The sequence below is a fragment of the Heterocephalus glaber genome, unplaced genomic scaffold, assembly GCF_053883595.1.
Source record: "Heterocephalus glaber isolate CG9 unplaced genomic scaffold, H.glaber_assembly_v1.0 deba00001072, whole genome shotgun sequence".
NCBI classification, from domain to species: domain Eukaryota; kingdom Metazoa; phylum Chordata; class Mammalia; order Rodentia; family Bathyergidae; genus Heterocephalus; species Heterocephalus glaber.
In genome coordinates this window covers 2,804,870-2,832,020 of record NW_028258189.1, presented here as the reverse complement: position 1 = coordinate 2,832,020, position 27,151 = coordinate 2,804,870, and the positions used below count along the sequence as shown (strand labels likewise).

The 27,151-nt window shown below is 41.5% G+C and overlaps 1 protein-coding gene across 3 annotated transcripts in view; it reads right to left on the bottom strand.

Annotated features, from left to right (window-relative positions):
- The window catches only part of Pudp (pseudouridine 5'-phosphatase), a 338,048-nt gene that overhangs the window by 131,754 nt on the left and 179,143 nt on the right, over positions 1-27,151 (bottom strand). For 2 of the 3 annotated variants that reach the window (XR_015450776.1, XR_015450777.1), the window contains one exon: positions 1,388-27,151. This exon is cut by the window's right edge. The exons of the other annotated variant lie outside the window; for it this stretch is intronic. The gene's annotated coding sequence lies outside the window, so the exon portion shown is untranslated. Of the gene's footprint in view, positions 1-1,387 lie in introns of those variants that run through there. 3 annotated transcript variants of the gene reach the window in all.

The window sequence follows — 27,151 nt, the reverse complement described above, 5'->3', positions numbered from 1 at the left end:
GACATGTCACATACATGCACCAAATCCCCAAGAAGAACACAATCATTATGCATTCCAAGCAAGTGCTAATAAAAACATAAAAATTGACAAGAGAAGCGTCACACAATTGCTCACTGCTTTAAATCCCTGAAGCTGTAGCAGATCTGCAATGGCATTTATCTCCCACAGCTTCTGGAGGCTTCCAACTCCAGTTACCCCGGTGGCAGCCGGACCCTTTCTACCTTCTCTCCCAGCTCTCTCTCCTGCGCCTTATTCTTTTCCCCTGGAGGTTTCTCCTCATAACCCGCCATCAATAAATTGTCAGTTCATGAGTCCCCATCCCAGGCTCTGCTTCTAGGGAATCTGGCCAAAAAGACTCAGAGACTGCAAAATCTATTAAAAACCAAAAGGGCTGTGGAATTTCAGATTCGCACAGGGCTGTGGGGAATACACTTTGAAAAGGAAGTCTTTTCATCACTCCTATGATGCCCTGAATGGTGCCAGGTGCTCCTGAGCCCTGTTCTCATCATCCAGCCACAGCTGAGCAAAGGCTGTGTCTGCGTTCTCCATTCTGAGCAGCTCTCCCCCAGGAACCTGGCTGCTCTCTGAGGAAGGCAGACAGCACGGTGAGCACAGAGGGAGACACTGTGGAATGTCCAGGTGACAGCCATGTTGACCAGTTGTCCTTACTTGATCGGGGCTAAGGAGTTTGCTTGCATATGAAATATTTCATGTTAAAGCCAGAAGATACCCACAGAAACCAAGAGGATCTTAGTCACTGATGGTCACTTTGCATTTGTGTTTCATGGGTCTCTGTGATTTTTCTAACCCTCACTTTATAATTGTACATGCATAATACCATATTAGTTCCAGAAGATGGCTTTAACAACAACAATGACAACAAAAAATGGAACTGTTGACTTAAAATAATATAAATGTATGCCTCATTGTTCTACAGGCTGAAAGTTCAAGATCCAGATGCAGCAGATTCAGTGTCAAGTGAGAACCTGCTTTCTTGATCACAGTGCCTTCTTACTGGGTGTCACGTGGTGGGTTGAGGAAATCTGGTTTTTTTAGTCCCTTCTAAGAGCACTAATTTCATTCATGAAGTCCGCACGCTCATGATCTTACTGTTTCCCCCAAACTCTACCTCTTATACCATCACCTTAAAGGTGAGGTTTAAACATATGGAGACATGGACATTCAGTCCATAGCTGTAGAATTGCTTCCTCCTGGATTTGTGAGCTTACTTCCCTCTGAAACAAATATGTGGCAGCTACAACTCAAAGGAGAGGATTAATTGGGCCTGTGGTTTTGGGCTGTGGTTGGCTGGCTCCAAGGCACCAAGAGCATCGTAGAAGGGCACTGTGAATGAAAGATGCTCAACAAATGATAGCCAGTAATGAGAGAGAGAGAGAGAGACAGAGAGAGAGAGAGAGACAGAGAGAGAGAGAGAGAGAGAGAGAGAGAGAGAGAGAGAGAGAGAGAGAGAGAGAGAGAGAGAGAGAGAAAATAGGGACAAAATACACCCTTCCAGTTCAAGCCCCAGTGGCCCATCTCTTTCAACCAGGCCTGATCTGCAAAAAGCATACTGATCTATGAACTCATTAGTGGATTAACCTACTAATGAGTATAGCCATCCCCTGTTCCAATGAACTTGGAAAAGCTCCACCTCTGGAACATGAGACATACGGAGGACATTTAGATCTAAATCATTACATCTTCCGAGAAATTTGAGAGAAATCAGGGTCAGGGGTATGTCTCTGTTTTGTAGGTGGCTGTTTTCTTCCTGGATATGTCCACACCATCTTCTCTCCATGCATATCTTGGATACCAAATATCTCCTCGTTAGACGGTCTCTGGGCATATTGGATAGGGGCCCACCTTAATAACTTCATTTTATCTTGATTACCGCTCCAAAAATCCTATGCAAATAAGACCATGTGCTATGGTTTTGAGCCTTATGAGTGCAGTATACTACTTCGAAAGGGAGGAGGAAAACAACTTTACCCATAAAAATGCATAAAGCCAAAGTGAAAACATGCACACATCAAACTGTGGATGTATCTCCATTTCCTGAGCATGCTTGAGCATTGGTAGCTGAGGAGTAGCTGAAAGGTGCCTTCTATGTTGTCATTTATACCAGGAACTGAAGCAAGTCCTATTTGAAGCTAAACATCAAAGACAACAACCCACTCAGCAAAACAGCTAAATCAGACTGAAGGAATTTGGCAAAATCTAGCGATTTGGGGCATCCTCTGGAAATTCCCCAATACTGTAAGGTATGGCTGTATTAAAATCAAATCAAGGCAATTAATGAATTAAATTACTTTTAAGGTATCTGAATTAAGATGGTAAGGCAGTCACTGAAGGACTACATGCATGAGGAGGAACACACACTGTGTTTGAGAAAGACTTCCAACTGTGACGGGCTTCTGTTACCAATCTTCTTTGCTTTGAATTTTAACTTAGGGGATGGTAGAATCATTCCTGCCTTTGTTTTTTAATATTTAACTAGTTTTATCCATGTGACTTACTTCCCTGAAATGAGTTTTTCTTTGATGTTCCATAAAGGAATGGCAAGGAATTGTGAAGTTCTCTTTTTGTTGTAGGACACAATGAACCAAGGGCAAATACCAATAACATATTTATTGAGGAAAATTAATCTTTCTGGCTGACTAGATTTCCACCAAGTAAACATTTGCTTCAATCAGTGTTGACACACTGCTGGCCTAAAACTATTCATTTGTCATCAAACAATGAATAGCTCACCCCCAAACCATGAACAAGATTTCATTGACTAAGTCTGCACTAAAATGGCCCATAGATTTATTTTTACAAAGTCAGCCTATAAGATGGATCAGTGCTGTGATCAAATAAAGAATTGGCAATTACATAATGTCACATCTCATGTACTTTAAAAGGAGACCATGTGTGGAAAACACAATCATATATTACACCCATCTGGGACTGGGGGTATTACATGTCTGTCAATGCCCATGGGCGAGAGGTAGTTACCTACTTTTTACTGGCAGTACAAAAAAAAAAAGTACATGTCATTCAGATTGGTGGGGGAACTAATTTATTTTTGTGCATTACCATTACATCCAATGGCATTATACCCTGACATAATCTAAGAATATACAGTCATTTTTAAATGAAGCAAAACAGTAATCAGAAAAATTAGTTAAAACACATGCTAGCAGAGTTCTTTTCCAATCTGATCATTTGCCAATCCTGGTACACTCACTTGACACACTACCTTCGCCCGCCTCTCAACTCCCTCTTGGAGGTTTTAGTAGTATTTTATCCATTTTTATATGAAACCTATTGCAGTACCTATTTTCTGTGTGTTCAGCAGTAGACATCATTCCACACAGAAAATAGAAGTCAGTGGCCCTATCTGAGTATATTACCAGGGTTTGTTTATTATTGTTTGTTAAATTTCCCATAAATTGCCTCAGACCAAGCAGAGAGGAAGCCGACCACCAAGAGAGATGTAAATATTTTGAAAAGATGAACATTTTCCATACACAACCCTGTCATCAGGGTACACGTCAGTCAGACAACCACGGAAAGTAGTATTTGGCGGCCAGGACTGAACTCAAACTGAGAAACCATAGGCTATGTTTACACACATCAAATGAAGTGTGAAGCGGTACCATTCTGGTGAATTGGATCCATTCAGGTGTCAATCAAACATTCTAAATGAACGGAAAAGAAGTGCATCCTCCCTTTGTGCACAGCCAAATTTCCTACTGTGCCCTTTCACTCGGATTAAAGAAATATTCTGATACCATTGACAGAAGTTCCTCTTGAAAGACAAGAGCAATAATCAGGTTTCCCTCTGGAAGATCATGCAATACCCTTTCTTCTGACAAATGACACTGACTTGGATATTGAAACCTAAATTCCACAGCCTAATGGCATCTTGTCTTTCCATACACCTAGAGTGACTCAGAGATTGGAGGAAGAGACAATCTGAGAAGATAAGAAATACATTGTCATAAATGTTTTTCTTATGCTTTGCAATGAATGTTCATTCAAAAAAGTACTGGACCACTGCAAAACCAAATGCTTCTTTAAAAAGATAACTAGCAGAGGACTATGAATATAGCTCAGTGCAGAATGCTTGCCTATCATGCATAATGCCCTTAGTTCAATCTGCAGTACTGAAAAAAAAGGAATTAACTATGGCAAGAAATGATTTGGATTCATTGTACCTGTTTCACACACATGATCAGATATTCATATGCTTTTGACTATTTTGGGGGGATCCAGTTGCAGACTGTCTTCAGGTAACAATTAACATAAAATATGGTTAGGATTCTAGGAAGGACTCTAAGAGGAAGATCATAAAAATAGTCTTTCCAGGGAATTTCTGGTTCTGGCACAAGTAGGAGACCAAGAATCAGCATCTACAACTTAAGACAGAACTCTATTTCAACTGTAAAACCTACCTTGTCATGGCCATGTTTCTCCACACCTGCCTCAATTCCTAATGAAGATCTTAAGAGAATTCCTCTGATTGTTGGGAGTTAATGTTTTCTCTAACCCTAGCTGCAAGGGAGTCTGAGAAATGTAGTTTTCAGCTTTCCACCCTCTACAGGAGAGGATGCTCTTAAGGAATACAAAATACATGCTCAGCCAATCAACTGTGGCTCCTCACAGAACTACCCTATGTGAAGTCTCCTTCTCTACAAATGTGTTTCTAATTTTAAAAATCACCTGGCATCATAGCAGTTGAGAGTAGAGACTGAGGAGGGGTAGAGGAAAGTGAGAAGTACAGGAAGAGATGGGTATAATGTTAGAGTCAGATAAGAGGAATATTTGCTATCTGGCATGTTATTGTACAACAAGATGATGATTATTAATAATAAATCATATATTTCAAATAGAAGAGAATTTTGAATGTTCCTACTACAAAGAAATAAATGTTTGAAGTGATGAATATTCTAAATACCCTGAATTGATCATTATACAGTTTGTACATTTATGGAAATATCACATTTTATCCCATGAATACATACAACTATTATATCAATCAAAAAATTTTAAGTGGTGTTCTATTACATCACTGACCATTTGTTCTGGAATTGGGGTCAGTTCAATTCATCCACCATTCAAATTGTACTATGACAAAGGATGCATAATTATAAAGTTAAATTTTGGCATGGTTATTTATATGTGAATGTATGTATTATTTATTAATTTGTGGTACTTGGGTTTGAACCCAGGGTCTTCATACTGAGCTATATCTCCAGCCCCTTTTAAAATTTACTTATTTATTATTAGATGTTTTCTTTGGCTTTTTGAGACAGGGCATCACTGTGCAGTACAGGCTGCTCTTGAACTGGTGGTGATCTACCTGCCTTAGTCTTCTGAGTGCTGGGTTTACAAGCAAGCACCACCATGTCCAGCATTTTAAAAAATTTTGATAGAGGGTCTTGCTAAGTGTCCCAGGCTTGGCTCAAATTCACAGTGTTCCTGCCTTAGTCTCCCAGAGTGTGGAAAGGACAGGTGCATGCTCCACCATGCCTGGCTATAATCATAACTTTGGCACCCTTACAAGGAGATCATTCTTAATTATTCACCTTCTCATAGGAAAAATTATGAAGCAACCTTTTAAGATGAAAATAAAAGGCTTCAGAATAAAAAATGTCTGAACCTCATCTCTTAGACTTAGGGGATCTGCAGTGTGACAGAGAGGCATGTGGCCAAGGCAGAAGAGGACTGTAACATGAAAAGTCTTCCTGCAGGGTCCTTGAAGATGGATTAACTTTCCCCACAAGCACTCACAGTAGTGTTTGAGGTGGAGCGGGGATGGCACTGAGAGTCAACAGTGAAGTCCCGGCCATGAGCGAGTGAGTTGGACAGTTTGACAGACCAGGGATTTAGCTTAGTGGTTCCTCGTTCAATTCCTGGTACCAAACAAAAAAAAGGGATAGAAAAAGAAAAAAGGAGCAATATCCAAAGACATCTATTGGGGAGGCTCACAAGGTCTGATGGGCACTTCCTAATTCAGGGAAACCTGTGACCAAGCCTGGTACTAGGAATTACTCAGCTGAATCTTCAGGGTACATCGAAATCTCCTGAGAAGCTTGTTAGAAATGAATGCTCTCAAGTCCTCCAACCCGGGCCTGGGCTAAAGGACCTGGCCTCCATCACTAAGAGATGATTTAGTCATCTGCTGTAGAGAGAGGGAATCCTGCCATGGGAGAGGTGGGGGAAAGTTGTAAGATTAGGTAAACTTAATGCAAAAGAAAGAACATAACCTCCTGTAGTTTCTGATTTTTTCTATTGATTAAATCTGAGTTGTAGCAGAAAGGGCATTTTTATTTTTTAAATATCTGATGCTGGTTCTTTTTATTTTTTGCTTTTAATTTTTATTTTTATTGAGCTGTGTTTGTAGTACAGAATGATTACATTTCTCATGTGGAGATGGTACATGAATAGACCACATCTTAACTCTTTTTACTCCTTCTCCACTTCCCCTTCCTCTTCCCTCCTTCCATCTCTTGATCCTATTCCCATTTGCAAAAGATCCATCTTTCTGTGCCCTATCTTTTATTTTACTCTTTAATTTATTATACCTAGGGTTTTTCACATAAGAGAAACCTGAAGTAGGCTTAGAGTCTTTGATTTCAAATTTTATTTTTCTTATTTTTTGCAAAGCTGGGGATGGAACTCAGGGCTTTCTGCATTGCAGACAAAAGCTCTACCACTAGGTAACAACCCATGCCTCTGAGATTTCAACCTTAACACCACTGGTGTGGAATAGCTGAAAACCCACAGGCTCCTCTACACCTTTATAAAATGGAAGCACACACAGTCTCGATTATTGGACTGTTGTTACTGCTAACCATTCCCCAGGGGTCTGGCTTGCTTAGCTCCAGTTTAAATAAAAGATCATGGTTAACTTTTGTTGTGAAAATGCAAGAATATTGTGTTTATTTTGGAATTGTTCCATTTCTAATTGTGAAGAATAAAGAGAGATTCCTACCACTGTGGTACCATTAAACCATCCTAAGTAGAATATTTCCTATTTTTCCTGACTTTTCTTGGTGAAGTGCATTATAAATCTTTCAGCTGGATGAAATTCCCCATGTTAGTTGAGACTCTAACAGATATAAGTTGCATCAGCTACTACATATGGTGATGCAGACCTATTTCAAGTGTGCCCAGAGCAGCTTGGGGATGAACGGAAGTGTGAATTCTACTTTCAGTAGTGTAGCTGTGTGAAATCCACAGACTAAACCTCGAGAGATCCTTTACGTAGAATCAGTTGTGGGCACACACAAATCAGTGCAGCTATAGCTCAAAAGGCTGGTTTTTTATTCAGTTACAGCCTCCTGCCTGGTCAGAAGGTCTCACTCGCAAAGCAGTAATGAATGACATGAGGATTTTGAAAATAATTTTCTACAGTCAGTGTCACGGTACAACATACCTATTCCTGGAAGAAAAGGGGATTTTTTCAATCAAAACTTAAGGACAGGTGACATTTATGCTCAATCACTGGAAATGGTTGAAATCCATTCTTCATGGCCCTAGGAAATGCCTCTCCCAAGGTTAGCACTCACCATGCTAGGAATAAAGAAAATAGGGTCCAAAGAGAATACAGCTCAAAGAGAATTCTGGCCTTTAGCGTTGCAGGTGAAACAACAGTGGGTTAACTTCCTGTGGTAAGAAAAAACGGTGCTGGCATCAAACCATGATGCTACCTGTTGGCTTCAGAGAACAGCAATGAATTTTGCTGCTGTAGTTTGTGCCCTGTTTGTTTTCTTTGCTGTTTTTATCAGTACATGTTTGAGGTACATCATGATTACATGCACCGTGGGGAGTTGGTACATGTACATAACGTATCTTAATTCTTTTTACTTCCACTGCCCCCCGCCATCTTTGGTCCTTCCTTCTTTTGCAAAACATCCATCTCTCTGCTTCCTATTATATCTTTTATTTTGCTCTTCATGTACTTATACTTGGAGTTTCTCATAAGAGAATAACCATATGATATCTAAGCTTGTGTGTCTGATTTAATTCACTTAACATTATGGTCTCTAGGTGCATCCACTTTTCTACAAATGACTCAAAGTTATGCTTTTTATAGTAGAGTAGTACTCTATTGTGTGTAAACGCCACACCTTTTCTTTATCCATTCATCTGTTGAAGGAAATAGAGGCTACTTCCAAGATTTAGTCCTTATGAGTTGTGCTGCTATAAAATTGGTATACATGGGTCACTGTAATATGGTGTCTTTAACTCACAAAAGGCACTTGGAAGAGGAATAGCTGGGTTAAACAGAATTTCTATTTTAAGCTTCTTGAGGAATCTCCATACTGATTTCCATAGTGGTTGCACTGCTTTATATTCTCATCAAAAATGTAGAAGTGTTCCTTTTCCTCTGCATCCTTGCCAGAATTTGTCATTTTTTGCTTTCTTGATGATCATCATTCTTTCTGGCATGCCACGACATTTCAGAATGTGGTCTGGGATTGAAGATTTGACGATGCAATTACACACACACACACACACACACACATGTTTATCACATGTGTCCAGCCTAATACAAGTGCACCATTCTGAGGTTGGGAGAGAACATCCATGCACACACTGCAGGGAATGGGTTTCTTACTGACAAATGTGCAGCAAGGGATAACAGGAGCCAGGGCCTCATGGTGAGTCAGTACTTTGAGGGTAAGAAAAGGTGCATGGGGAAACAGGGTCTCATCTGGGCAAGCGCCATGTGCCCTGAACCTGAGCTTATCCTGGGTTTTATACCCAGGGGTATCTGTGATCCCTGAGCTGAGGCACTGAGATAGGTACAGAGCCTGTTGCTCCCAGGAGACAGGGGCAGAGCCCTGGCATTTGGTGCAGTTCCATCTTATCTCTCACAAGTGCATTCCCTGCACATTTCACTGTCATTCCAAAGAGCTACAAACAAGACAAGGGGCAGCCATAGAGCACCCTCCTCCATTATTGAGGGCAGAGGAACTGGAATTCAATCAGAATGATAGGAGAATCTCTATGTTGTTTTTTAATGTCTACATTTTAAACAGTGTATTGTTCAATATGTAAGATTGTCCAAATGTCCTTCCTTCTTATTCCCATCATTTGAGAGAGAGAGAGTGAGAGAGAGAGAGAGAGGAGAGAGAGAGAGAGAGAGAGAGAGAGAGAGAGAGAGAGAGAGAGAGAGAGAGAGAGAGAGATTTTGACACGATTAACTATTTCTTATTTACTTTTCATTTCCTGAGCAGCTTGGCCCAAAATGGCCTATCTTATCCAAAGTCTGGTAAGTAGCATTCTGCAAGTCTATAATTCTTTTTGAATACATGATTTCTATATTAACATGAGCACTTAAAAAGCAATTCTCAAACAGAATCTTACTCTAAATAATGAGCCTTACAGATGACTGTAAAATGACACAAGACTTCGCTCAATGTCAGATGACTGGAACTAGAACCCTAGCCATGCCTCTTGCAATATTATTCATCATCCATTCATCTGACAAATAGAGATGAAATACCTACCCTGCCCCAAAAACTTGTGAGTTCTGTGCATACAGCTATGAGCAGCGTGGTCTTTGCTCCCATGAATCTTACACCCACAGAGAGGAAAAAGATAATAAATAAAGAAGTGTGAGCATATCTTTGCAGAATGAGATTTCACCTCGTGTTTGGATTTCAATCGGCCAGAGTCATGATTTCCATTGAACTTGGGCAGGCTGCAAGCTGAAAACATGAGGTGGAAATCTGGGCTCTTCTCAGGAGTTTAAGAATCCACTCAACATACAAAGTTATGTGGCCAATATTCCCAGGATCAGTGGTTTATTTGGAGCCTACAGAAGCAAGCTCAGTTTCTCAACTTCTCATTGCAAAGGCATGCCATGGCATGAGAGAGCGAGAGCAATTGTGTAGAATGAGCAGTTTCTGGCCTAAGTGTTTCCACTATGAGATTCACTCCAAGTCACTGGTAAATTAGACAGAAAGCCTCCTGAGTAAAGATCAGACCATGCCCCATTCAGTTCTAACACCTTGCTTCCACCAATCTCTGTCCATGTTTCTGTCGTCACATGACTCACATATATTCTCTGGCCCTACACTCCTCTTGGGGGCTGCACAGGCTCAGGGTGTTTACAAAGTCATCCCTTGGCGAGCGGGAAGGAAAGAGTAGGATTTCCATTTCCAATGAATAAATTCCAAAGAGCAGCTCTGTGATGGCTCAGATCCCCAGGAATCCTTCCTCCCAGGCAGCCCTCTCTAGGATACCATGGGGCCATACCTTCCAGGGTGAGGAGAGAGCTGGGTCACTTGTTTACACTCATTTTTATTTTTAGCAAATTGCAAACCTCCACCACCAAGGGCCTGCTTCAGACAATTTACTGACAATGCCGCCTAGATTTAACCGTATCAACCCTCACAAAAACAAATGAGTGACTTCAGGGCCTCAGAAAGAAACTGAGATTGACGTGGGTAGGAATAACGTGTACACCTACATGGCGAGGAAGTGTTCCCGGTGCCCACACACTTCCTGACCCCTTTCAGCACACTGGCAAATTAACAACAAGGGGTGACCCTGACAATCGGACAAAAGGCCAGCTGCCACTCCAGGCACACTCTGAACTTTCAGGATGACTTTTAAGCAGAGTGAACCGTGTCCAATGTCCCAGATGTGGACTCTCACAGATCATGTATTTTGTGCCAAGTACAGGTACTCAATAATGGTGTGATGTGTTTACAATTTGTCAATTATTATCAAACAGTATTTTTCATTATTTGTGGGCAATACATTCCAATGAATGCCTGAAACCTCTACAAAGAAGTAAGTGAACATGTACTCAAATTTCTCCTATGCACACATACAGAAGTTTAATGGTTTTTCCATCTTGATGAAGCACTTACCAATGATTGTACCTGTAACTTTTGGAGTTGGAGGTGTGACAGTGAAACTAGCATGAATTTCTTTCTCCTTACCATGGAGGGAAGTTTGAGTTTTATTATAGATCTTAGCAACCTCACCACACAATTTTTTTTTCTTTTCATATGAAGTCAAGACCTTTTGCTGTTTCACTTAAAGGAAGAGCAGCTGTGGAGGGAGCTATACCCTTTTTATTCTTTGCGGGCCATTATTAAGTACATAAAGAGCCGCTTCAACACAAGAACTGTGATACAGTGACAGTTCGTCTGATAACTGAGATGGTTACTAGGTAACTAACAGGCAGGTAGCGTATACACCATGGATACTATGGATGGATGGATGGATGTGATGACCATTAGGTATGTGGGTGGGATGACAACGAAGTGCATCACACTACTCAGAGAAGCACCAAGTTTAAACCTCACAAATTATTGGTTTCTGGAATTTTCTCCATGTAATATTTCTAGACTCTGCTTCACTGTGGGTAATTAGAACTGCAGAGGTGCAGCTGTGGATAAGGAAGTTAAAGAAAACTTCCTAGGGATGCAGAAGTCTCCAGGTTAAATGTCCAGTGTTGGTTTCCCAGGAGGACTGCTTTGAGTGGAATAGGGGCATATGAATGTCTGCACTTGAAGATGACTTTGCTCCAAGTCATTTAGCATTTTGGTGAAGTCACATCTGCTTCCCCTAGATGTCTAAGATGCCATTAAATGAGCACAAAACCAAACATGTGAGATGAAGGGCAAGAGGAGTTTCAGGTGTCCAGTGGGTGATAAGGTAGAGAGGCGATTCCTACCATGCACAGAACCAGCTGGTGCCCATAAGCCAGTGCACAACATCTGTGACTCAGAGGCAACAGAAATGCTCATGGAGGAAAGAGACGGGACATTTACGGTTGTCTTCCTTTTTAAGAGAAGTGGAAAGAGAAGCCAAGAAAGAGCTCAGAGTCAAAGCCAGTGAATATTTGAGGGTCTTCCTTCTATCAGCCTCTGTACTAGCAGTTGGGCAGCCAATGGCTGACAAGATCCTCTTTCTCTCTCTTCACACAGCCTGGAGTCTCCTTGGGAAAACACATGATAAAGAAAAAATGTTTAAAATTACACTCTGTGACAATGCATCAAAAATGTCCACTCTGGTGGTAGCAAGTTGCAGATCTGCTAAGGAATAGTTGGGAAGAGGTGTAATCTCCTCCAGGGAGAGACTCAAGGTTGTCTCTGTGAGGCATCTGCAAAGCAAACCGTATCACTTACCAAGCCTCCTGCCCTCCTGTCAAGCATTAAACTTAGAAGGGTGTCACTCTCTAGTCACAGCACACAGTAGCTGACACCCTCGCTAAAAGAAGAGACGGTTATTTTGGCTCATGGTTCCCTACTTGGCAGAATTCAGGGAGAAAAGGCAAGGTGGAGGGGCCAGTGTGGAGGAAAGACTCATCCCATGGCAACCAGGAAGCAGAGAGAGAAGAGGAGATGGGGGGTGTCATACCTTTAGACCACCTCTTCAACCCAGGCTCCACCTCCTAACCAAACATTCAACTATGGACTTACCAGTGGGATAATCCACCCATGAACATAGCACCCCTATGATCCAATCACCTTCCAAAAGCCCAGTTCTGAACACAGGAGGCTTGGGGACATTCTAGGTCCAAACCATAACAGGGATCATGCAGACGTTCCACGAACAGCCCAAAGGCCAAACCCAGCCACCACCTGTTTGGGTAAATCTTATTTTACTGAAATACAGCCATGCCTGCATAATCTCTGCTATTTTATGTTACACCAACAGTGAAGAGTTAAGACAGAGACCATAGAACCTGCAAATTTCAGAATATTGACAATTACTCGCCTTTACAAAAAAATGTCATTGCTTATGGATATAATACCAGCATGCATTGGAAGGGGGAAAATGAACAATGAAAGCTCATAACCACACACTAGGTGTACTCAGCATAAGTTGAGATTCCAAAGTCCAGCAAATGCAACACAATAAAAAAGATACATTTACATTTTTCCTTTTATTCTCAGAATGCACGAAATGACTTTTTATCATGGGCAAAGGATCAAACATTTTCAAAACTTGAACTTCCGAATTGTTTTCTTTTGTAAAAACATAACAGCTATCTTAAAAATCAATGCAAATATGAGCTTATTCTCCCGGTGACGGAAGCTGCATTCAGCTGAATCATTTATTCCCAGAATAAACCGAAAGGTTATTTAGTTTTAACTCCCTATTATGGGAGTTGGTTTAGAAGTGAGTTCATTCATGAAAGGGGCAGGTCCTTTATTAAATTCCACAAAAATTTTTCACAAGGCTAATAACCAATGTTCCAAAGAGAAAGCTCTATTTTAACACCACCTGACTTGATAACAGATGAACTATTTATTTTAGTAAACAGCATTTTAAAAGGTTAAATTTTATTTTCAAAGTGATTTTCAAAAGCATGTGAAAGTGCAGATAAAAACCACTTCCCTCTGCACTACTGAAAGAATTTGTTGTGATCTAGGAAATTCTTACAGATGAGGATCAACAGGATTCTTCTCAGTGCAAGGTTTATTTTGTACATATATTTTGGGATGGTTTGAGATTCTAGCTTCCTAACTCACTTAAGAGGTTTTTCCAGTGGGCTGGCTTAAGTACTAGTGCAAAAGCCACAGAATTAATAAACCCAAAAGAGTTGTACGAGGCCTGAGAAACCACTCTCCCCCTATCTAAAGACTAGGTACATGGGGGATCATCATTTAGCTAAGCTATTATCAGATGAAATGCAAGCATTTTATGAAGAAGCTTTGCACTACAGAAAAACATAGTCGATGGCATGTATTGACATTAAAAATCTACATTTCCTGCATCAAGTTTTTGCCAGGAGGAGGATCTTAGTTTCTTCAAAGTGACAAAATATAGTCAAATAATGATATAACTCCAAATATTTTTAAATTGCCACGTGTGTTTTTAGCTCATAATATATTTCTTTTCTAAATTGCCAAGTGTGTTTTTAGCTCTTGCAATATAGATTTCAAAGGCATTTTGGAGTGATTTCTTGAAAGAACCCTCCTTGGGTTATTTTTGTAATGGTGGAAAAATCTCGATGGCTTTATTGGCAAAATAAAGCTAATAAAGAAGGTCTCGGTCTGGGGATGCAGGTTAGTGGCCAAATAGATGGCTGCATGTGAGCATAAAGGAGGAAGAGGAAGAGAAGGAAGAGGAGGGGAATGGGGGAAGAAGATGGTCAGCGCTGGTGTTTAAACATGGTGTTTCTCTTTCTCCTTCATCCTCTTCCTCTTTCCTCCCTTCCTCCCTCTTCTCCTCATCATTCTCCTCCTTTTTCTCCTCTTCTTCTTCCTCCTCCTCTGCCATATTCTCTATGAGTTTCATTTTTGTAAGTCCGTGTGTTTTGCGATATTAGTCATATGCTGTACAACTGACTCACTCGTGTGGAAAGACGATGGTTCTCAGTATGCGCCGTGATTGGTGTATCCACTGCCACAATTGATATTAGAGCATTTTCATCCCCTAAGATAGAAACTCCGCCACCCCTAGCACACTTAGACCCTCCTAGTTTCTCTTCCTGAACCACCATCTGTCCTTTGGCCTGCTTTCCCCACACCCAAACAATGAGTTTTCTACTTTCTGTCTCTGTATGTGGCTGACCAAGACTTCTGAGTGTTTATCAATGGGCCACCTTTGGTCATTTAGGCAACTTCCTGTCAAATCTGGGGTTCAAATATGGTGGTGGTGAAAAGACTTGCTGTTTGGAGAAGATGTCTTAGGATTTATAGCAATCGTTTTTCCCAGCCCAAAAGATGAATGTCAGACACAGAGCTGATGGACAGAACAGATAATAGCTCCCAAACCACAAGCGTGCAAAGAGAGGTTCTGACAAGTTTGAGAGAAAACACATCTGCGGCAATACTCACCTGAAATATGTTCTTATTAAGAGGCAGTGAGGACGATCTTTTCCAAATATCAATAAAAAATATTTGATGAAAGTTTTGAAAATCAAACTTTGGTCAGCCAGCAAGGATTGTTAAAATTCATTTCTCCAGGAAGTCTTGAGAATCCTCTGTGGAAGCCAGCACAATGCCAAGGCGAAATGACAACTGCCGACCAACTGCTTCTTCTGTTGCGTGGGGAAGCCAGAGTGCATGAAATCTGGTTTAACTGGCCCCAGGAGAAGTAATTTGTCTCATGCGGCTGAGCATTTTATTACCAAGGGAAATTCATCTCCCAGGCACAGACTCTACAACAAGACATATCAAGGTTGATGGTATTTGGCACCCTCCTTAATGACTCCAGGGACCTGCCAGGGACTTCATGTGACAGAACAGACTAGGACCTCATGATTTGCTAAGGGCAAAGCAGGAAGATCCTTCCAGAAATGGCGTTTCCCAATACCATTTCAAGATGCCCTGGCACTGGAGATGGTAACATCATCAGGAAGACACTGTAGAAGGCACGCTGAACAAAGATGCTTTGCAGCGCTTCCCCTTGGTTCTGGCCAGGGAAAAGCCTGCTGTGGCCATTGGCTTGGAAGACAGAGTTTTGGAAACAAGAGAAATTCAACATGACTCATACACACTGTGGATCATTACACAAGACACATCCTCAGTTCCATAAAAAGTCCAAGCCATTTCCAAACAGAAATACTTCGCCAGCTCTTCACATGCCTGTCTTCACTAGCAGAAATGATGCTTGCAGGAGTTTTCTTTCTGTCAGTATGGATGTGACAGGGAATACAAAGGTGTCCTTAGTTTTTGTATGTTTGTGATGTTCTCTCATTCTCCTACCCCTCTATATGGACTAATATTTTCCTTTGGTTTTCTTTTGCATTTGATATGGTTCATTACTATGTTTTTGAAATTTTCTTTTGGCTTGAATAATGTGTTATCTTTGCTTCCCAGACCTGACTCTACCTTACATACTCCATGAATATTTGTTGGACAGATGAATAAAGTAACTAATTCATTGCACATTTGTCCTCCTCATTTCCTTTCTTTTTGCTTTGCCATTGTTGGGTTAATTGCATAATTTGCATAAACTCTGAATCTTTCCCAAGATGTATCACTCAGCTATTGTACTACCTTTGCTCACCTCATCAGTTCTCATTTGATGAGGTTATGACCAGGAGGATGTGTGGGTACAAAGACCTTCTAAAAGCAAGACAGAACAAGGGAAGGCAACATCTGCATGTGGGTGTGAGCCAGCAGGGCTTGCTGGGGAAGTGTGCAAGGGCACGATTTCAGACACGATTCAGTGAGCTGGAAGGTCATTTCTGAACAGAGAGAGGGGTGAGTTTTGAATGCAAGTGAGCATAATCATGAAGTAAGATAAGATCCAGCATTGGGGTGTGGAGGTTAGCTAAGACTGGGGTGCAGCTGACGAAGAACAAGGGAGAGAAGAGAAAATACAGTGTGCAGATGAAGCATGTAGCTACTGTTATGGTTGGCATCTGAAATGTCTCTAAAGGTTCCTGTGTGGTCACCAAAGCAGCAGTGCTCAGAATTGCAGCTTTGGGAGATGACTGTATTATGAAGGACCTGGTCTCATCAATGGATTTACCCATTAATGGATGCTTCAGAGAATGGGTTGTTGGGAGTTAGTGCAAACTTTTGGGGATACAGCTACACGGGAGGAGGTATGGTCCCTGGACAGGGGCTTTTGAAGTCTGTCCCTGGACTCTGTCCCTGCCCGCTCCCTCTTTCTGGACTCTCAAGTGATTTATCTCCCTATCCCTCAAAGTCACTCATGGTTCTCCACCCTGAGGATGTTGATAGGGTTTAGATTTAAAACCCTGGAAAAGGCTCCTGTGTTCAGAGCTGCTTAGGGAAGCTGATTATATCCTGAGAAGTCTAACTTCATCACTGTACTACTCCTCTGAAATATTTATAACTTGACGGCTTTACTGGGAATTGATGGAAATTTAGGAGGTGGGACCTAGTCAAAGAGTATAAGTCACGAGGCAAAACCTTGGGAACTGTATCTTATCAGACCCCATTCTCACTGCCCGTTTCCCCTTCTCTCTGGGGCTCCTGCCTGATGTGCGGTGAGAAGGATTTCTCCACAATGATGTTTCTGCCTTGGAGCCAGATGAACATGGACAGAAACATCTGAAATCATGAGCCCAAATAAATCTTTCCTTAAGTTGTGCATGCCAGATATTTTGTCCCAGCAACACAAAGGTGTCTAAAACAGAAAACTGGTAGCAAGAATGTCTCCTCTACCACACCCTCTCCCCAGTGATGTTTGGGGACCCGTAGCCCAAAGTGATGGGACCAAAAAACCATGGATTGAGTCCCCTGAAATTATGAGTCAGAGTCAAAGTAAATCTTCCCTCCCTTAAGTTGTTTCCCTCAGGTGTATTGTCACAGTGATGGAAATTTAGCACCGAAACCATATGCTGGATTCCACAATACCTAGTATACATGAGTATTAAGTATATCAGAATAGAGACACAGCCTGCTGAAAGGGGTACACAAGGGCAAGGCTTGCACTGCCATTTTTTCCAGCCCTTTACTATTCATTGATGCAACTGCTGCTCTTCAAATACCCAAGGCACATTTGGAATTTAATCTCCCTCCATCAGGTCAAACATAGTGGCTCTTGATCATTCATGGATTCTGTTTCCACACCCTCTTATGCTCTCCCATATCAGTGTCATTAGTGTGCTGTTTGTTTTTACCAGTACCACTGTATTACCCAGAAAAGCATTCACAAATGATCTAGTAAAAAGGTGACCTGATTCATCGCAAAGGGTCATCATAGCATCCTACACCTCTCGCCACGTCCCACAGGAACAAAAAGTGCTCGCTTCTCAGTTAATAAGTATGGAAGTAATTAATTTGGCTCATGGTTTCAGAAAATTCAGTCCATGATTTTCTGGCTACAAGGCAGAATTATCATGGTGGAAGGGAATGGTGGAGCAAAGCTTCTGAATTCATAAGGTCATGTTTATATACACCACGATGATAATTCCTTATGGTGAAAATTCCTATTAGTAATACTAATCTCTATAATCAATATAAACAGGAAAACAAATGTAAACACTTCATAGCCTTAAATCAGATCTCAAATCTCCAGTAAAGGAACACAGATATAGTCATAGATTTGGATTATTTTCTATTATTTTGGTTAACTTATTTCATTAACATAATCATCCCAATAAATACGACAACTAAACTATCCTTATCCAATATTTCATAACAAGAGCTTTCAATGCTTTCGGGTACTTTAGTGATATTTTTGTAGTCAAGATATTTAAAGACTGTCTGCTTCAGCTCCCCTTAGAGTATAATTCCTGGGACCACAGAAAGTCTTATTTATACACTACAAGTCTCCTATAAACTCCATTTTCAGGAAATGAACAACTGAAGTGGTTTCATACCAGAATGGTGTGTGATCACCCATGTAAAATTGGTCTTCCAATTTAAACTGATGTGAGCCAAGGGTGGTGTGAGGGGCTGTGGTCTGTCCAGAGACTGCATCCATGTCTGAAGGGAGCTGGCCACCTTCCTATTGTCCCCAGACCAAACCTCAGTCATTTGATCTTGCAAAGGAAGTGTTAGTATGCGTCCTTGTTTCTCCATCTATTTAAGTCTTGAAATTGCATGCAAAATTAAATGATGTTTTTGGAAGGTCCTTTCCCAAGGATTGTCTTGGTGGAGTCTCTAGTATACGGTTGTGTGACATTTAAGCTTGATTGTGTCAAGTTTGTTAGCTTGGGATCCACCCAGGGGATTGGTGGAGTATATTTCTTGGTATGTCTGGGAGGGTCATGGAGGAGTGACCTTGAAGACTATACTTGGTCCCTCCCTTCCTCTCTGGTGCTGTTCCCCTGCTCTGCTTCCTGCTCACCATGGAGTAAGCATCTTTCTCCACCATTCCCTTCCACCATGATGTTTCTGCCTTGGAGCCAGCTGACCATGGCCTGAATCCCCTAAATCCATGAGCCAAATTAAACCTCTCAACCTTTCAGCTATGAGTGTTGGGCACTATGCCCCAGCAATGGGAAAGCTAAGACAGGTTGTTAGTTTCCTGCTTAAATACTGGCAAACAAAAAGTTCAGCTGCTTGTTTTTATCATGGATGTGGAGAGACAGAATTTAGAAATCCACAAATGAGGTGTTTTTCTCATCCTCAAAATATGAGTCCTATTAAATGCAAAATTGATAGCAATTATTTTATATTTACAAGACAGAAGACAAAACAAGAATGTAGAATATTTAATACCCTATGACACTAAATATCATGCATCACTACATGTTATAAACAATATAATTTATAAGTTATAATATGATAAAGAAGGGAAGCCCAATTTCCAATTAAACTTTTTTAAATTCTGGAACCACCTACCACATTAACATATAAACTAAAGTAAAACAATGTCCACTAGTGGTCCCTAGGACAGAGTCAAATTGCCAAGTTGCTAAGCTCACATAACTGCTATGAAGCCTTAATTCTCTGGAAATGGATCTTCTTTCCTGATACCAAATAGTTTTCCCTCATGTGACTGTAATATGTCCATCCAGGCTTCCATGTCAAATTAGACTGTGGGCTTATAAACAACAGACAGATTGGACACAATCCAAGATAAAAGAAATCCAAGGTCCAGGCGTGACAGGTCCCGTGTCTGGTGAGGGCTGCTTCCTGGTTCATAGATGGCTCCTTCGTGCTGTGTCTTCACATGGTCGAAGGGGAAATGAGTCCTGTAGGTCTCTTTTTTAAAGACACAGATCCCATCCACGAGGCTCCACCTTCACGACCTCATACTTCCCTCCTAACAAAACCACTTTGAAGGTGTGCATTCTACCATATGAATTCACACATGCTTGGTTTATTGTCCTTGCCAAAAAATACCACAAACTGGGTGGCTAAAACAATGGTCATGGATTCTAATAGTCCTGGGGGCTGGAAGTCCAAGGTCAAGGTGAGGCAGGCTCTGTATCTGGTCAGGGCTGCTTCTTGGTTCATAACGGTGTGTTCTCTCTGTGTCCTCAAGAGGCAAAAGAGACAGGGAGTTCTCTCAGGTCCTGAGGCTCCACCCTCATGGCCCCCAGTATCACACAGGGTCCCCACCTCCTCACACCATCACCTGCGGGCAACGATTCAACATAGGAATTGGCGGAGGACTTTTTCTTTATTGAATTTGTGGAGTTGCCTCATTCTCCACAAAAGTAGTTTAGACTTGTACACCTGTTTATATTATAGTTTGTGCCTTGATAACTTTTATAAGGTTCACGTGTTGCCATTTCTTGCTTTTCAATTGACAGTAATCACACACCAAAGACACTACCATGCATGGCCAGCATCTCAGAGCAGCCTCTGTCTTGAAGCAGGAAGAGTTGATGGAAGAGTCGATGTGGTAACACCCTGTTATTTGACATTGTTTAACTGGAAAATTAAATGCAGCTATGCATCTTACCACATACACAAGGGCACATAAGACACAGAGCATATAAAGCCTGAGTCTCTACTAAGGCTCTTCCTCTGTTTCAGAAACAAAGATGGATGGGTTATTTGGCTTCTCCCCAAGTATGATGTGACTGGGAGGTTCCTTCACCTTAAAAACTGCTTTTCTTTCCTCCCGCAGTAGAATGCAGTTGGTTTTATAGTTTCTGCTTTGCAGAATATGCCTTGAGGCTCCTCAACTTGGAATTAAATTTTTATGTGACCCTGGTACTGAGAGATACAGAATTTTCTACCTCTGAGCTATGCTGGCCTTTGTTGCTGCAGCATTGCTAGGGATGATACATTTGGCAGCACAGCTGATGGCTAACATGTCTGTTCTTGCATGGACTTCTGAAAAGGACAATTTTTAGAGTCCAGCCCTCGGGAATTTCTGCTAAGAATTTTATAAGCCAGTTTTTAAAATCCAGACTTAGATAACATATTTCACCAAATTTAGAAGGTTGCAGCTATAATAATTTTCATTGTAGATTTGTTGTGGTCATTGTCCACATGTATAAGGAAGTAAGAAAATAGATAAAGTCGTCCCTTATATTAATTTTCAGATGGCTACAGCTTCTACTCTGGGAACCTGGATTAGTCAGCTTGCTGTCACTATAACAAATGCTAGAGACAATCACTTTATGGGGAGGAAATTTTTATTTTGGCCCATCATTTTAGATGCCCATGATAAGTTGGCCCCATTGTTTTGGTGAGACAGCACATCATGGTGAGAGCAAACTATGGTAAAAAACCAAACAAACAAAACCACTCATCTCATGGCTAGAAAGTGAAGAAAAGAGTCAAAGGCTGCAGTCTCACGGTAGCTTTGAGGGCACACTCCCTATTACCTGAAGACTTCCAAATAGGCCCTGCATCTTTAATGTTCTGCAACTTCCCTCACCTCCAAAACATGAACCTTTGTGGGATATGTAAGATCCAAACTTTAGTAGTATTCCAGCAGTATCCAGTAGATGAGCTAGGAGCTAATATATCTTTGAAAAAAGATGATTTCATTTCTAAGTAGTTGAAACATCATCGGGATATGAAAACCAACATGGACTGTGGAGGAAACTTTTGATTTCTACATCATCTAGTTCAGTGATGTTGGATTTCTTTCATGCATAATTGTGTATGATTACTTAAATTGGAATGTGTGTGTGTGTGTGTGTGTTTTCAGATACACATTGGAGGAAAACGTAAAATCTCTATTGAACACAAAAGAGAAGAAATCAAAGAAATATTGCCTAATGGTAGCCCCTAGTACTTAGTCATAACAGTAAATATTCTCTTTTCTTTCATGGGAGGTAGTTTTTCAGATTTGAACATATTGGTTCTGCTATGATTTAGATGTTGAATGTGCCCCAAAGATGCAAGTGACCAGGGTCTGGTGCTCAGTATCACCATGGGGAGGTGCTGTGGATGTTTAGGAGGTGTGAGCTATAGGAGGTCCTTAGGTCATTGTGGGGGTGTCCTTGAAGGGGACTGTAAGACCTTTCCTCTTTGCTTCTTGGCCCCTGATGTGAGTAATTTCCTCTGTCACACACTTGCTTCATGATGTGCACAGGCCACTCGACCATGGACTGCAAACTCCAAAGCCATAAGCCAAAAGGAAACACTTTTCTCTTTATCCAGGAATTGCCTTGGATATTTTATGATAGTGATTGAAAATTGGCTACTACAAGGTCTCAAGGCAGATTGACTGCATTTAGGTCCACCGTGAACTAATGTCCATGACCTTGACAAGGTCATTGATCTTTTCTGTATCTCAGTTTTCCCTTGTCTTATCCCACTCAAGCTGCTCTAACAAAATACCACAGACCAGGTGGCTTATGAACAACACACATGTCTTGTTTACAGTCCTGGTGGCTGACATCCAAGGTCCAGGCATGGCAGATCCCATGTCTGGTGAGGGCCACTTCCTGGTTCATAGATGGTGACTTCTCACTGTGTCTTCCGATAGTGGAAGGGATAGGGAACTCATGGTGGAAGAGACAAGGAACTCTCTCAGATTTCTTTGAGAAGGGAACTGATTCCATTCGTGAGGCGCCACCTGCAGGAGTTCATCCCCTCCCAGAGCCCCACCTCCTAACACCATTCCCTTGGGGATGAAGATTTCCACATAACAAATGCTGGTAGGGCTGTGGGGAGAAAGGAACCCTTCTCCATTGTTGGTGGGAGTGCAGACTGGGGCAACCACTGTGGAAATCAGTATGGAGACACCTCAAAGAACTAGGACGAGAGGTCCTATTCAACCCAGCTATTCCCCTGCTGGGTATCTTCTCAAAAGAATTAAAAGAATCATACCATAGCGATATATGTGTACCCATGTTTATAGCAGCATGGTTTATAATAGGTAAAGCTTGGAAACAGCCCAAGTGCCCATCACCTGGAGAACGGATAAAGAAGATGTGGGTTTTTTAATAAAATGGAATACTACTCAGCCATAAAGAATGAGAAACTAGAGACATTTATAGCTAAATGGATGCACGTTGAGGCCATACTCTTAAGTGAAATAGGACACACATGGGAAAACACTGAATAGTTTCTCTGGTGTAAGAAACTGAAAGTGTAAATAAGGATTGAAGTGTATAATTGATAATGTGAAATAGGAAGAAAAGGTCTAAAGAGGTAGGGGAAGTGGGAGGGGTAGGGGAAAGGAAAGAAGGGAAAGGAAAAATATGAGAAAAGAAAAAAATGGAAACAAAGTCTCTGTAAATAGGGAGGGGTGGAAGTGCGGAAGGGAGGGCAGGGGAATGAAAAAAAATAAGGACCAAGATACATCATGTAAAGGTACAAGATCCAAATGATGAAATAACTGTACTGTATACCTAAAATGTACCAATAAACTTTAAAAAAAGATTTGCACATCAGAATTTGTAGAGGTATAAAACATCCAGACCTTTGTCCTTCTTATAGAGCTGGTGTACCTCTGCATTACTTTGTGTGGGTTGTCAGAACACATAGATCATGGACAGTATTGCTCACAGTCCTAAGGGATGGAAGTCCAAGGTCAAGCCATGGGAGAGTCCATGCCCAGTGAACTGTGCTCCCTGGTTTATAAATGGTGCTGTCTTGCTGTATCTTCATGTGGTAGAAGGGGCAGGGAGTTCACAGGAGTCTCTGTTATAAAGACACTGATCCCATCCATGAGTCTCCAGTCTCATGACCTCATCAGCTCCTCCTAACATCATACCCCTGGGAGTTAGGCTGCAACATCCGAGTTTTAGAAAGACCCAGAGATTGAAAGCATAGCATTTCTTCTGTAAAAGTGCATCATAGTCTCCCCAGTAGGAGGTAAGCTTTGTTTAGAAGATAAATAAACAATGCATATAGCAAATGCTCCATAAATAGCTGGTGATTACTCTATGCTGACCAATGTTATAATTCGGGATATTTTGGAGGAAAAGTCTGGAAAACACTGTTGATATCCTTTTGCTGCCATGGCTACCTACAGAGGGAAGTGAACACCATACAGAAGGTCCAAGTATGAGCTGGGCATGGTGGCGCATGCCTGTAACCCCAGCACTGTGGGAGGCTGAATTAGGAGGCTAGGAAGTTCCAGCCCAACCTGAGTAATTTAGTGACTTAGTGAGACAACGTCCCAAAAAGAAAGTGGCCTGGGATGTCCCACCGCACACAAAAAATAGAGTAAAGGATCGGAAGCGAAAGTTAAAGCATCCTATCACCCATACCACACTGTAACTATTCCTGGTCCTCACGAGTTCTGAAAGTCATCAGCCAAACTTCATGCAGGGAGGACCCTTTCAAAGGCAGGCACATGAATCCGGAATAACATCTGGCTCCCTTTCAGTCCAATTCAGATTGTCTTTTGCCAAGTTTCATGTCAAGATTGGTCAAGTTTATTTGCTTCTAGAACCTAAGGTTCCAAACAGATTAAGAAATCAAACATAATGATTGTGGGTTTTTTTTTTTTATCATGTTCATTAGTCTTCAGCCAAAGTTCATCCAGGTAGGACCCTTTCAAAGGCAGGCACATGAATCCAGAAATAACATCTGGCTCCCTTCCAGTCCAACTAAAATTTTGTTTTGCCAAGTTTCATGTCAAGATCGATCAAGTTTATTTATTTTTTGAACATACGAAGGTTCCAAACAGATTGAGAAATCAAACATAATGACTGGCTTTTTGATCTTGTGCATTAGTTGCCTTCTGTTCCTAGGATTAAATTCCTGAGTAAACAAATGAAAAGAGGAGTGGTTTATTTTCCCAAGAAATAACAAGATGGTCCTTTCTCCAGATGTTAGCAGATCTCTACCTTGTTCTAAAGAGGGGCATTAGTCAGCATTTTTGTTGCTGGGATGAAATATCTGACACCCACCCACAATTTAAAGGAGAGGTTTAGCTTGGCTCATGGTTTCACAGGGTTCAATCTGGCATCTGACTCCAGAGCACAAACATGGCGGAAGGGCCTGGTGGAACAAAGTTGCTCACCTCATGGTGACCAGGAAGCAGAGTAAGCAAAAAGATCCAGAGAGAAGGAAGCCTGGGACAAGATATATTCCCAAAGTTCATGACTCTATGACTTGTGATATTTAATAGAATATGAATTGTTCTTATAGTGGATTCTTCACTTATAATCACCATATTACAAGTATACTACACATACCATTTTTCCCCAAATATTTTCAATTCTCACTTAGTTGAATGCAGTGACGGAGTTGTGGGTACACTTTTCAAAAGCTCACTATGACTTTAGCATTTTCGTATAAAATGGGGTTCCCATGATAAAGACAATGATGGTGATAAAGAGTTAAAACCATGAACAATGATCTAGGTTTGTGACCAAGCTTGGAAATTGTAACTATCCCTTCCAGTCCATACTAAAGCTGACTGTGGTCCTATCAAATGTCATGCCCCTTCCATATAAAATATTTTGATTTTTCCCAATAAATGTATACCTCTCAAGCTGCCACTTCAGGCCCACTTGTGTTCCCTTCGAGGAGTAATATAGATAGATAGATAGATAGATAGATAGATAGATAGTAACTTTTTCCATGAAGGAACATTTGGCAATAACTGGAGATATTTCTGGCTCTCACAACTAAAGTAGAGGGGCTGCTATTGGTACTTGGAGGGTGAAGGGTAGAGATGGTGTAAAAGAATATGCAGTGCCATGGGGCCACTCCCAACTAAGGAATTATCTGGCCTCAAATGGCAAGAATACCAAGGTTGAAAGACTCTACCTGAAAAGAGAGAGGGAAAGAGGAAGAGATGGCGGGGGGGATAAGGAGACGCTACATAGGAAGCTTTCAAATAACTACCCACTGTCCGAAGAATAAACAGTGCCACATGCTTTTAGTCTTTCCTTACTGAGCCAATTAGGGTCTTCAAGACATTACAGATAGGTCGACATTAAAGATGGGTCTACTTACAAAAGATCTATTTATAAAAATGTGGGTATAGAGTCAGTCGTGATTTACAACCGAAAGTGAGCGTGCCCCTCAAGGGACATGTGTCAAATTTGGAAGACATTTTGCCTGTCACAGTTGCAAAGGACAGCAGGGACATTGGCATCCGGTGGGGAGAGTCCAGAGCTGCAGGCTAAACATCTTATAATCCACAGGACAATCCTCTGGAAACACAGACCAAAAAAATCATCTATGCTCGCTATGATTTAGAACAAGAACTTCCCCCAGAAAGTTCATGTGTTCAGAAGTGGGGCTTTTGGAATGGGCTGAGTCCATGATATCCTCTCCCAGGTTACCCCTCCGGTGTCAACTTCCACCATACCCGGCCATACCTGGTAACAGCACATTCGACAGTGAAACCACTAATGCATTGAGGAGGTGAGTGCCCTCATGATGCAGTCACCTTCCGGAAGCTCTACTTCTGGTTACACTGGGACTTCTGTGGGGCACTTCATATCTAAACAAGTACTGTCCTAACCTGGACACTAAACCTGACAACTGACTTTCTTGGGGAAAAAAAATTGGATTTGAACCCAGAGGTGTTGTACACCAAGCTCTGTCTTTTGCTCTATTCTGAGGCTCTGACTTGTGTGGCTGAATGGTCACCGGTTGCAGGCTCTGGTATGTGCTCGGGGATAAAATCAGGGTCATGGTACCAACTACGTGAGATGATGAGGATGCCACATGTACAGTGAACGTGGCAGAGAACAGAGCAACAGCACACAGAGATGATGGTCTCAGGGGTATCATAAGGAAACCATGCATAGGAAGGTCCTTCCTTCCTTCCTTCCTTCCTTCCTTCCTTTCTTCCTTTCTTTCTTTCCTTCTTCCTGGTACTGGAAACTGAACACAGGGCCTTCACACTAAGCGAATTCTGCAGCCCTTTTTATTTTGAGACACGATCTTGCTATGTCGCCAAGATGCCCAGGCTGGCCTCACATTTCCCATCCTGTTGCCTTCACCTTCCAGAGTGCTGGGATAGTAGGTATGGACCACCGTGCCCAGCTTGAGTGTTTTTAAATATAAAAACATTATTAAGATATTATTTTCAATGGACTTACACTCTACATCCAAGATATGATAGAATAATTTAAAATGATTTTTACCAGTAATACTGGCAGTTTGTCCTCAGTTATGCTGCACCTTTTTCCTCTTTAAGCCCCGAGGAAGGAATCTTTGCCTTCTCAGAGTTAATACACTCTATCCTGGAAGCTTGCAAATCAAAGCCTTTTCACTGGCTTTTGCTTGGTCCCATACATCAGGACTCTGTGGAAAGAACTCCATGTGAGATATTTTGTCATCCAGGGCTCTGGGAAGAAAGATGTTGTTTTTGTAGAGATAAGCCGGTTTGCAAAAGCCTGCTGTTTACTCCTACAACTGCATATCCAGAAAGC